This window comes from Salminus brasiliensis, chromosome 1 (genome assembly GCF_030463535.1).
Source record: "Salminus brasiliensis chromosome 1, fSalBra1.hap2, whole genome shotgun sequence".
NCBI lineage: Eukaryota > Metazoa > Chordata > Actinopteri > Characiformes > Bryconidae > Salminus > Salminus brasiliensis.
Window position 1 is genome coordinate 27,156,210 of NC_132878.1, and position 11,336 is coordinate 27,167,545.

An 11,336-nucleotide genomic window follows, 5' to 3' on the forward strand; every position below is an offset into this window, starting at 1 on the left:
ACCCCCTTATCCATTGAAATATGAATACAAATACTAAATAAATCAATATAAGCATTTCTCAACTTTTCAACAAGATAAGACATAAAATCATAGTATTTAAAGACACAGAAACAAACCTTTACAACCCCCTTGAAGGCCCAGTAAACCCCAGCACTGCCATCATCAGAGAAACGGTACTTTGTCAAGCACCACACTCGCTTCAGATCTAAAACACCGCAGCTGTTTTCAGAATCCCAGGAGGGAAATTGCCAGTGTCCATCTAAAATTGTTTGTGTCTAGCTATCCACCATGAGAAGACGGCTCAATGCTGTTGGGCTGTGAAGCTCGTCATGAAGCTCTTACTGAGAAAAGCAAACAGACACATCACACAAATAACTTGCTTGTGTTCTCAGGAGAATGAACAGAACACCCCAGACCATTTGTTTGGGAGGAAACAGAAAACACTCCTACATTTTAAGGCTGAACTTTGGAGATGTGGAAAAATCTCCCTGCAGATTTCTACAGAGAAAAACTTATAGTGATCTCCTGTAAAGAATTAAGGCAGAAAGTGCATGCACTGTAGCAATAGTTCCTTCTAGACAGAACACCAAGTCTGTGTTTACACCAAAGGTTATTTGCAGCAAGAGAGTCCAGTCTTTTCACTGACTGGTTCTTCAATTTGAAACTGTGGAGGAATCTTCTAAGGTCCTTTGAGGAACCTTGAAGGAACCTTTTCTTGAAGGTTCCTCAAAGGAACTTAGAAGATTCCTCCACAGTTCCAAATTAAAGAACCCCTGAAAGTTCCTCAAGACACTGACACTCCACAACAAGTTATTGAGTCTGTTTTGGCATGTTGTAGCATATGCATGCCACATGTTTCCCTACACAAAAAGAAAATGGTCTTACCTGTGTCTTTAAGCTACGTTCTAAGCAGATACTGAGGTACTGGTAGCAGATACTGAGTTACTGGTAGCAGATACTGAGGACCAAGTGCCTGCACTCATAGAGTAAAAGGCCCACATGTATGGTCAAACTGACCATGAGCTGCCAGCACTCTATGATGCTGTCATTGACGACCCTCCAATATGGTCTTTTATTGACACTGGTTTAGAGATTTTCCCTGTAAGTGAAAGTCTGCATATGCCTGAGCTTTGGAAATAAAAGCAGCTCTATATTTTTCCTGCTTCCAAAATCAGTGGGTGGTGTGTGTAGGCATAGTGAGGTCTACAACCGTTCCCCTTAGAGCAGGGGAAGAAGTGTTTAATCATGATGTGCAAGTAGTCCAAAGCATCACTCAGTCTGTCATTCTTGACTGGGACTTTTTGCTTAGATATTATGCTGTCATGAATCTGAGAAAAGGCCACTTACAACTATGGCACTGGCATGTCCCACTGCTTTGCACTAAAGCTACCATTCCCCTAAGAAGTTGTGCTATTACTCTCACACCACTTGGCAAACATGCTATCTCCCAAATAAACATAATCCCTGGAGTTCGACTGACTGGTGATGTTGCTTTTGTACATGTTTTGAACATGAGAGGTGGCACAGTGTTTTTTTTTCTCTAGTGAATCTTGGAGGTGAAGGTAAAGCATGATTAACCCACCTGTGGATGGAGTTCAAGCCCAGTCAGTGGCATAGCCATAGCCATGATTGAGCACTGAATGGAGAATGTCAAAAGCAACTAGAAAATCACCTGGCTGCAAATGCTGACAGTCTTCAATGCATGTCTTCAATGCATGTCTTCAAACATACCATCAAAACACGAGACACCTTAGCTATACTTTAGAGAGGGTACAGGTCATTGCTCCAAAAGAGAATGGAGTTGGAAAAGGGATCAGAAACAAGAGCTGCAGTTCATGGGCTCCATGAAAAGACCAGGAAGGACAAAAGTTAAATAAAAAAAAATCTCCCTGCAGATTCTACAGAGAAAAACTGAAAGTGAGTCTCCTGAAAAGAATGAAGGCAGAGAGTGAATGCACTATAGCAATAGACGGAACACCAAGTCTGCTTTCAAACCAAAGATTATTTGCAGCAAGGAAATAATTGGCAGTGGATACTGAGGTTCAAGTGTCCAGCCTTTTCACAGCCTTTTCACTGAGGAACTTTTGGAGGTTCTTCAATTTAAAACTATGGAGGAATCTTCAGAAAAAATGTTCCTCCGGTGGAGGAAAAAGATTCATTAAAGTACCCCTGAAAATTCCTCAAGATACTAACACTCCACAAATTTACTGGGACAGTTTTGGCATGCTGCAGCATATGCATGCCACATGTTTTCCTACACAAAGAAAATGATCTTACCTGTGTCTCCATTAAAACTCCAGGAAGGACAAGAGTTAAATTCACTTCAGGAGACAGAATTCAGTGACAATAAGAGACATGTACCCTCTACCTCGGACTGCAGCTGCATTGAAGAGCTTATCTGGAGCTTGCTAGTTTAGTACAATGGATTTGTCAAGTGGGTATTGGCAAGTTGAGTGAGCTGAGAACGATAAAGAGAAAAAGAGAAAGCTTTTATCACTGACAGTTCATTGCATCATTTTAAAGCAATGCCAATGTGTCTGACTAATGCTCCTTCAGCATTCCATAGGCTAATGAAGCTAGGGATGAGAGGCCTTCACTGGATAATGCGTTTTATTTGTCCTGGATGATGTTCTAGTGTGCATTCTTACATTTCCCGAGCATCTGAGAAGTGTTTTTAAGAAGTTTTTTCTCGCTTCTGTACAGCTGACGTAAAACTGAAGTCAGACAAATGGGATTTAGTGTCTTTTCTTGGTCTGCATCCTGATGGGAAAAATCTGGAGAAAGTCAGAGACTGGCCCACACCACAGAACCCCACATAAGTATGAGCATTTGTGGGCCTGTGCTCTTACCGCAGCAATTTCTTCTTGTGAAGAAATTTGCTGAAATAGCTGCACCATTAAACGTCTTGACAGAGAAGGGTGTTCAATTCGAATGGACTTCCAAAAAGCAACAACACTTTTGTCACGCTCAGGTATACTTTGTTTAATCTACCAATCATGGCTCATCCAGTCTTCACACAACCTTTTCTGTTGTATAGTCAGTTTTAGTTCACACAGAACACAAGCAGTGGCATGTCCTAGCATATGCAGGTCACATGCTTTCCTACACAGAATGAAAAGGGTTGAAGTCTACCTATAACTCTAAGCTAGGTTCTGGGCTATTGTATGGGCTGTCTGGCATTTCAAGCTCTCCCTGTCAGGTAACTTCTTTCCAATTATCACTGACCACAAACCTATACTCAGAGAATACCAGTCCCACGGGGAGCAGAGATAGATGGGTCCTTGAACTGGATGTGCATGACTACCAAATCATCCATCGGGATGGCAGACAGCAAGCTAATGCTGATAGTATGCCAAGAAGACCTGAGGAGGTTGTTCACAGCAAAGGAATACAGTGTTCAATTATCAGTTCAGACCAGGCTATTCTGACAGCTCCTCCACAAGTGCACAGTCATCAAGCTGTTTCAGTCTCAGCTGCCCTTGTAGACACCTGTCAGACATTAGCAAATTGATCTGGGTGATTTGAGGCAGAAACAAATGATGGACTCAGATAATAAAACTGTCATGAAATGAATTGAGAACAAGAAATGGCCACCTGTAAGACAATTGAAAATCTGTCTGCTAAATTGAAAAAACTTTGGCATGCATTCCTTCATTTAATCCAAAAGTGGGCCAATAGTGTTATTACAGAGTTCTATTAACAATGAATTGCCCCACAAGTTTGTACAGAAATCCCTGTAGTTACTGAATTGTATGTACTAAGCCTTGCTGTGTTAAGGGGTTCATCTCAGCAGATGGAATCCTCTGCAGAAAGGTGCACTCAGTCTACAGTACAGTACAGGTAGTGTGTCCTCTTACTTACTTCTTCAGTGGTCATCTGGGAGCAATGTGTACAATACACAGAGCTTGCTGGATATGCTGTTGGCCTTACAGGATATGCACTCCTGGCAAATGCTGCTGCTTGAAGCAACTGAAACACCACATACATCTAAAAACATCTCAACAGCTGATATTACAAAGTTGCCCACCACCTCATAGTCACAGGTATGTGTTGGTTGTAGTGGACCTCTTCACTCATGTTGTGAAGTAGATCTAAAGATCAGCAGGCCAGGATAGCAGCTCAATATATTTTTAGAGTACATTAGACAGCATGGCCTCCCAAAATCCATTCACACTGAACAGGGTAGACAGTTCGAGTGCAATATGCTTGACATCAGGAAAACGTCAAATAAAAAACGTCTGTACCAGGCAGCCACAAGTGGAGCATTGAATTTAACAGTTTCAGCAGTACAGATTTCATTCCCTTCTTCTTGGCACACAGCACAGAACCACACCTCCCAGTGGACATTCTGATGCACTGCAGTTCAGGGGAAATGCATGCTACCCAAGGGACTCCAGGGGCCTATGCCAATGACCTGGAAACTCGTTTGTCTCAGGCTTTTACAACAGCTGTTCAACAATCTACTAGAGCTAAACCTGCTAAGAAACATCAGTGCGACAAGTGGGTCATATTTCACCCGCATGAGGTAAGCGATCATGTCTTGCTTAATGACCCTGCCCAACAGATGAATAAACTGGCCTCCTGATGGAAAGGGCCATTCAGAATCCTAAGGAGGGTGAACAAAGGGGAAATTCTGGGAGTAACATATGAGATTTCAGATCCACGGAATGACTCCACATGGAAATGGGTAGTCCATCACAGCCGGCTGAAAGCATTCAAGGAACCTTTACCTAACCAGCTAAGTGGTTCCTGTGTATCGCCATGTGTCACTCACCCTACTGTTCACAAACCACCAGCTCCTGTCTGGAGCCCTATCGTCTTCCAGACTATCCTTCACCAGCAAGGATTACCAGCAAGCACTGAAACCTCATTCTGTTCTGGATGTCACTGGGACGGAGAGAGCAAACACTCAGCCCCCCTCTAGAGATTCTACCTTCTTGAACCATAAAGAGTAGTCAGACTGTGGTCAGACAGAGAATTCTTGATGTTTAAGGACTTTTTGTTCACGTTTTTCCCCTCTCATTGCTGCTCATGTTTTACGTTTCTTTTGGGGTTGGTGTTCATTTTTTTTAATAAACCCCCTTGCAGAGATTCCATCTCTGCGAGTGTTCATCCCATCTTGGTCTGGCCTAGCACGCCATGACATTAACTTTCAGGAGATGTCAATGTAATTTGTTTCGTCCAACGTTAGATCATCTCTGTTGGTCCATTCATCATGAATTTTTGCCACAATATGCAGAACAACTGCAAGATTATGTAAAAATGTCAAAATGGAGATGCAAAGTTGTTGCATGATACCAAGACCCTGATAGGGAAGAAGCAGATAAAAAGATGAATGGATAGATGGATGTGTTTATATGTATCCTAATACATACAATTGAGTCTTAAAGTCTGCACTGTGTTCTTCAGGTCTTCTCTGACCTGTGTCCTTCAGGTCTTAGTGTTGAGTTTAGTTAATGCTCTAATGATGTGCAAGAACCATACAGAACTCAGTGACCTCAGGTTGCAATATGTAGTGGAAAAGACAGGGCCAAAAAAGCTGCCGCTTGAAATTTCTACATTTTGTTTAAGCCATTTTTAATACACTATTTTTGTGATGTCAAAAATCAAAACAATTACAAAACCCACTTTATCAGCATCCAGCATTTGAGCCCTGCCCATTCACTCAAAAGTTCCTTAATAGTGTTTCATCCTAAACTACATTTTAAATGGGGTACAATACAGTGCAGCCAATCGGAAAAAGCTCTTGTACACAAATAGAGTTGTGATAAATTGCTGTTTGCAATAAACCAATAGATCAACACAACTAATAGAACACATGTTTTCACCAAATTCAACACACACAATGCCACTTTCACTGACTACCGCAGTCCCAGAATTATTCAACTCCTTCATGACAAGTGTCTGTAGTACTTAGTGGAGCACTCTTTTGCTGTTTTGACCTGCTGCAAATGTGGTGCATAGCCAGACACCAGCTTCTGGCAGCATTCCTGAGGAATCTAAGCCCATTCCTCATGGGAAATGGCCTCCAGTTCTGGGCCCCAATATTCTTGGGTTTGCTGCAACCGCCTTCAAAAAGATGTTTCATGGGGTTCAACTCAGGCAACTGTGACGGACATTACAGAATCTTCCAGGACTTCTGAAACCAAGTCTTGGTGGACGTTCCTCCTTCAGACATACCACTGATTCATAGACCCAAGAAGTCCTGGTTTTGTTTCATCGCTCCACAGATGTTTTGGATTACTAATTGCTAATACACCTAATTTGCATATATTTTGATTGCAACTGTGGGTCTTAAAGATACTGTAATAAAAACAGTCTGTATAACCCTAAGAGATAAGGAGAGGCTGGAAAAGGGTTTTGTAAAAAAAAATAATCATTACTGTTTCTAGCAAATGAACAAATATAAGTAGGCTTCAGGGAGAAAAAATAATTGTTATGTTATGTTTGCAGTTAGCAGTTAACTATACTATTACTATAACAATAAATGTCTTTGTCTTTCAGCAACATTTCTAAAATAGATTATTTCTGTTGAGCAATTGAAATATTTTATTTTGATATGTTAAACCTGTATGTGACATGTTCTTTATGACATGAGTTTAGCTTGCTTACATTAGCTACATAACTGCTAACCTCAGACTTAATGACTGAGCCACACAGGTTATCTACAACCAATAAGTCATTAAATTACATTACATGCACCTCTAACTCCGGTATGGCTTTAAATGCTTCAAATGTACTACAGTGCGTCACTGCTTTCACATTTCAGACGAGCTACAACTGATTCTTGGGACTCTTTTCATTCTCAGCTGTTAAGTGTGATTGTGGAGCCAAACATGTTTTAACAAGTAATTCATAACTCACTGTTCTAGTGTTTAACACTGAATGTGTAAAATGGTGGAGGGTGTGAAATAGTTTCAGATGTTTTATTGCATATCACTGTTTTGGAATTATGCAAATTACCTGCTGAAGCTGAAGATTTCCCAAAAGTACAGGTTTATATGAAGGCAGTGATGCATTCATGCCTAAATACTGGGCTTTAAGGGGTCTCCCAGTTAGAGAGTTTATTTTAGTAGAGTGTTTTGTGAATGTTTTGAATGTATGATTTTGGTTTATAGAGCATTCAATCTGAAATTCCTGAAACATATTGGTTAACTTTTTTATGCTTCATCATTTGAATATGGGCTTTTCACATGTTAACCACAATATGTTTAATATAAATAAAAACTTTTTTCATCTGTTTTTAGTGTACTTTTTATTATTATTCGCAATATATTCAATCCTATGTTTAGAAAATACGTTTGGACAATGTTTTATGACATTGATTGCATATGATGTACTGTATTTTATTTACTGTATTTCTAGTTGTTGTCTAACTGCGAATGTTTTTTAACTGTGACTGTTTTTGCAACTGTGCCTTTAAGACTGATATAGGAAAATGAACTCTGCTCTGATTGGTTGCCCCCTTATGGTGCCACTGAAAAAAAGAGGAAGAAACGTCTATTATAACTTCAGTCTGAAAAGGCAGAAAATCTTTCATTAAGAGCTGAAGAGCTTTCATTACACACCATAAAAACAATTAATTCATCTTACTTTTCAGCTTAGTTTTCTTTATATGGACTGTTAGGAATTACATGTTAACTCAGAAAAAGTGAACTATTTGGTTGTCTGCGACATGGGCCTTGTATTATACCTCATTTTGTAATATGAGCTCCGTTCTATTTTATATAGAATTGTTAACAGTGGTGGACCCCCACAAAACCAGTCTAAGAAAGATTAACATAAACTTAACCTCAAACCAAACAAAACGGGCAATTAAAAATATAACAATAAAGAGGGAGCGGCACTTTATGACAATACCGCGGACAAACTATAAAGAAACATCTGTACCTTCACAAGGAGAGGAAAACAACCCAGATTCAAGCCATGTTCAAACTGCTAACACTATGCAGATTGTGGACTGGCCTATCCCACCACCTGCAGACCCATCAATAAGTAACATCAACCCCTTAAACAGGGGTTTAGTTACTAGCAGATTTGTGATGGCTAGTTCTTTGTTTGCTTACGGTTTGAGGTATTTTATCCTTTGTGCTTTTTAATGTTACAGTCAATTAGTACTGGTTACTTCAGTGATCAACTAATGCTAAATATTCTGAGAAACTGTTTTTGGTTTATAAACCCCAAAAAATTGGATCTCTGGGTAAAAACAATACAAGAAAACACGTAGAAGGTGGGCATCATTAATGTGCAAATCCTCAACGAATCACTGGTAATTAGTCCAGAATTTTTATTATGCATTTCAGCAGCACTATGTGTGTGGATCAACATGTCAAGAAGTATGTGTGTTTGTGTGCATGAGCGATACACTTCATGTCTTTATTTCTGCATCTCTGTTTGTGCTAGCCATGTGGTTACCTTGGAAACAAAGCAATGTTAACAGCAGGCAAAAGAGTTTTGGTTGATGGACTGCAGGGAAAATCTGTGTGAGTGTGTATGTGTGTAAAAGAGAGTGTGAAATAAAAAATGAAAGTGAAGGTGAGATTAAACGAGAGAGACTGAGTGGGACAGTAAGTGGGGTAGATGGATGGATGGCTGCAGGAATGGATGAATGGATGGACGAATGGATGGAAGAATAGATAGACAGATGTATGGACGGATGAATGGATGGAGACAAATGCAAAACATAACCATTTTATATTTATTCTTTTTATTTATGTTGCAATCTCTGAACCCTTAGACCAGAGCAGTGCAAGTTAACTGCTAACAGAGGGCTTAACAGAGCTGTCCATTTTGCCAAAACGAACCAGGTACTAAAACAAACCAACCGTGCTGTTTTTGTGTGCTGAAACAGACAATAGAGCTGTCCAAGGTTCTAAAGCAAACTAGTTGTGCTCTCCGTGGTGCTGAAACAACCAGTCGTATTAAATAAGATAAGATAAGATAAGATTAGATAAGAGAGTCTTTATTGTCATAATAAACAAGTATAACATTTTCTGATCAGTCCATAATGCTGATATGCCAATGTGACTGACACCACCAGGCTGGTGAGTGTCAGTGGCTGACTGTTGCGACAATGCGATGTGTCCTCCACTGTTGGCTCTCGTCCTTATAGGAGCTATTTTGGTAGAAATTACACTGCTTTTTTCGAAGTAAAAAAAAATAAAGCTAGTCTCTCTCACTCTATAGCTTCATTTTTAAACATCAGTACAAATAGCAAATAGCAAACAGTGTTCATGAGCTACCAATAAGCATTTAGTCAAGTCAAGTCAAGTCAAGTCAAGTGGGTTTTTATTGTCATTTCAACTACATACAGAGTACACAGTGAAACGAAACAACGTTCCTCCAGGACCATGGTGTAGCATAGACACAGTGCATACAGAACACAAGTGCAACAGTACAAGTGCAGACAGACAACACAACACAATACAGACAAAGAATAATAAATAATTAGGGGTAGTGTGCAAATTATGCAGTGTGCAATAAAAAAGTTTAAAGTGTTTTTTAAAGTGCAATTTAAAGTGTTTTTGCAAGTCAAATTTACAATTTTACATTAATAATATTTCAATATCCCATGAATCTACTGCATTTAATATTATGAATACATACTGACACACAAAATATATCACCTCTGAAACTATTAATATTTGCTGACAAGATGGTACATAACATTAATGCAAGCTACATCAGCAGAAATTTAGGCAGCATGCTAAATAGATACATATAACTTATACATATGACACAACAGTTCTGTGTGAAAAGTTCTTTTCCCATTTATTGATCATCAGTGGAACTCAATCTGGTGGGCTACCTGGAAAGGTTTTAAATAGTCTATTAATGCAGACTTATTTTAAGAGGAATTCCACTGAACTTGAACCACCCATAAAAGTGCTACAAAAGCATCACAGTGCCGTCTGTACCTCAGCTGTCACTGCAGCGCTAATTACCTGCAAACATATGCAGCATCAATTCTAACTGTCACTCAGAGAGCAGGGTATGAGAGAGAAAGAGATATATCCTCATTCATCATTCACACAGATATTACTATACCAGAAAGAGAGAAAGAACGAGAGAAAAAGAGAGAGGCATAGAGAGGGAGAGAGAGAGAGAATAAGAAATGGAGAGAGAGATAGAGAGAGAGAGACAAAATGAGAGAAGGAGAGATGGAGATACAGAGAGATATATTAGGATTTGTTCTAGTGCAAAATGACAGATGGCTGCAGTTCAGCTCCATCGAAGTTTGATCAAAGTAAACTTTGCATGTGTGTGTGTGTGTGTGTGTGTGTGTGTGTGTGTGTGTGTGTGATTAAGCATGGCCAAATGTCTAAATAGGCACAGACAACAGCACAGTGGGGTATTTAATTTCCTACAGAGAGAAATTCACACACACACACACGTACATGCACACACGCTCATTCACTCACTCACACACACACACACACACATACGTGCATGCCCAGTCTGTGCTGTAATCCTCTTCTCCAGTGTGTGTCTAGCTTTTGTGCCAAAGTTTTCCTCAAAACTCTCTCTCTCTCTCTCTCTCACACACACACACACACAGACTACTAGAAGAGTGTGTGTTCATTGGTGTTTATTTACACTAAGGTTGCGTCTCAGATGTATTCACTTTTATTCACATTTATTGAAGGCTTCTTGTTGCATGCTGTATAACAGTGTTGCTCTCTCTCTCTCTCTCTTTCTCTCTCTCTCTCTCTTATTCTTTCTCCTATCTTTTCTCTTTGTCTCTCTCTCTCTGTTCATGTGTTTGGCTCTTTTTTCTCTCTCTCTCTTTGTCCCTCCCTTTCTTTGTCACTTACTGAAACTGACAGCACACTCTGAATGTAGGTATTGTGTCAAAATGCCTCTCTTTATTTAAACATACTGGAAAACCTGTATAGAAAATACAGAATGAAATGTCTTTAAGATCATCACATGTTATTTTTCATTAGTTCTTTTGTTGTATGTTAAAATTAGTAATCCAATAGTGAAATTGTCTTCGTAGAGGATATTACCAGGCATGCTCCAACTTTAGCAAGAAACACTCTACATATATACATATGTATTGGTGGACATGTCTTTAGGGCACACACACACACACATACACACACACACACACACTATATGATGCATAAAGGATTTGAAATGTTCCTGACAATACTCAACACTGATGCAACACACTGATCAGAGATAGAAATCTCGATGTCAGCGAAAGAGTATATCACACACTGTGCATAATAAACAACAATTCCGAGAATGAGAATGGGAGGAGAATGAGAGGAGAATGAGAGAAGAATGAGGGGAGAATGAGAGGAGAATTAGATTAGCATAAGAGGAGAATG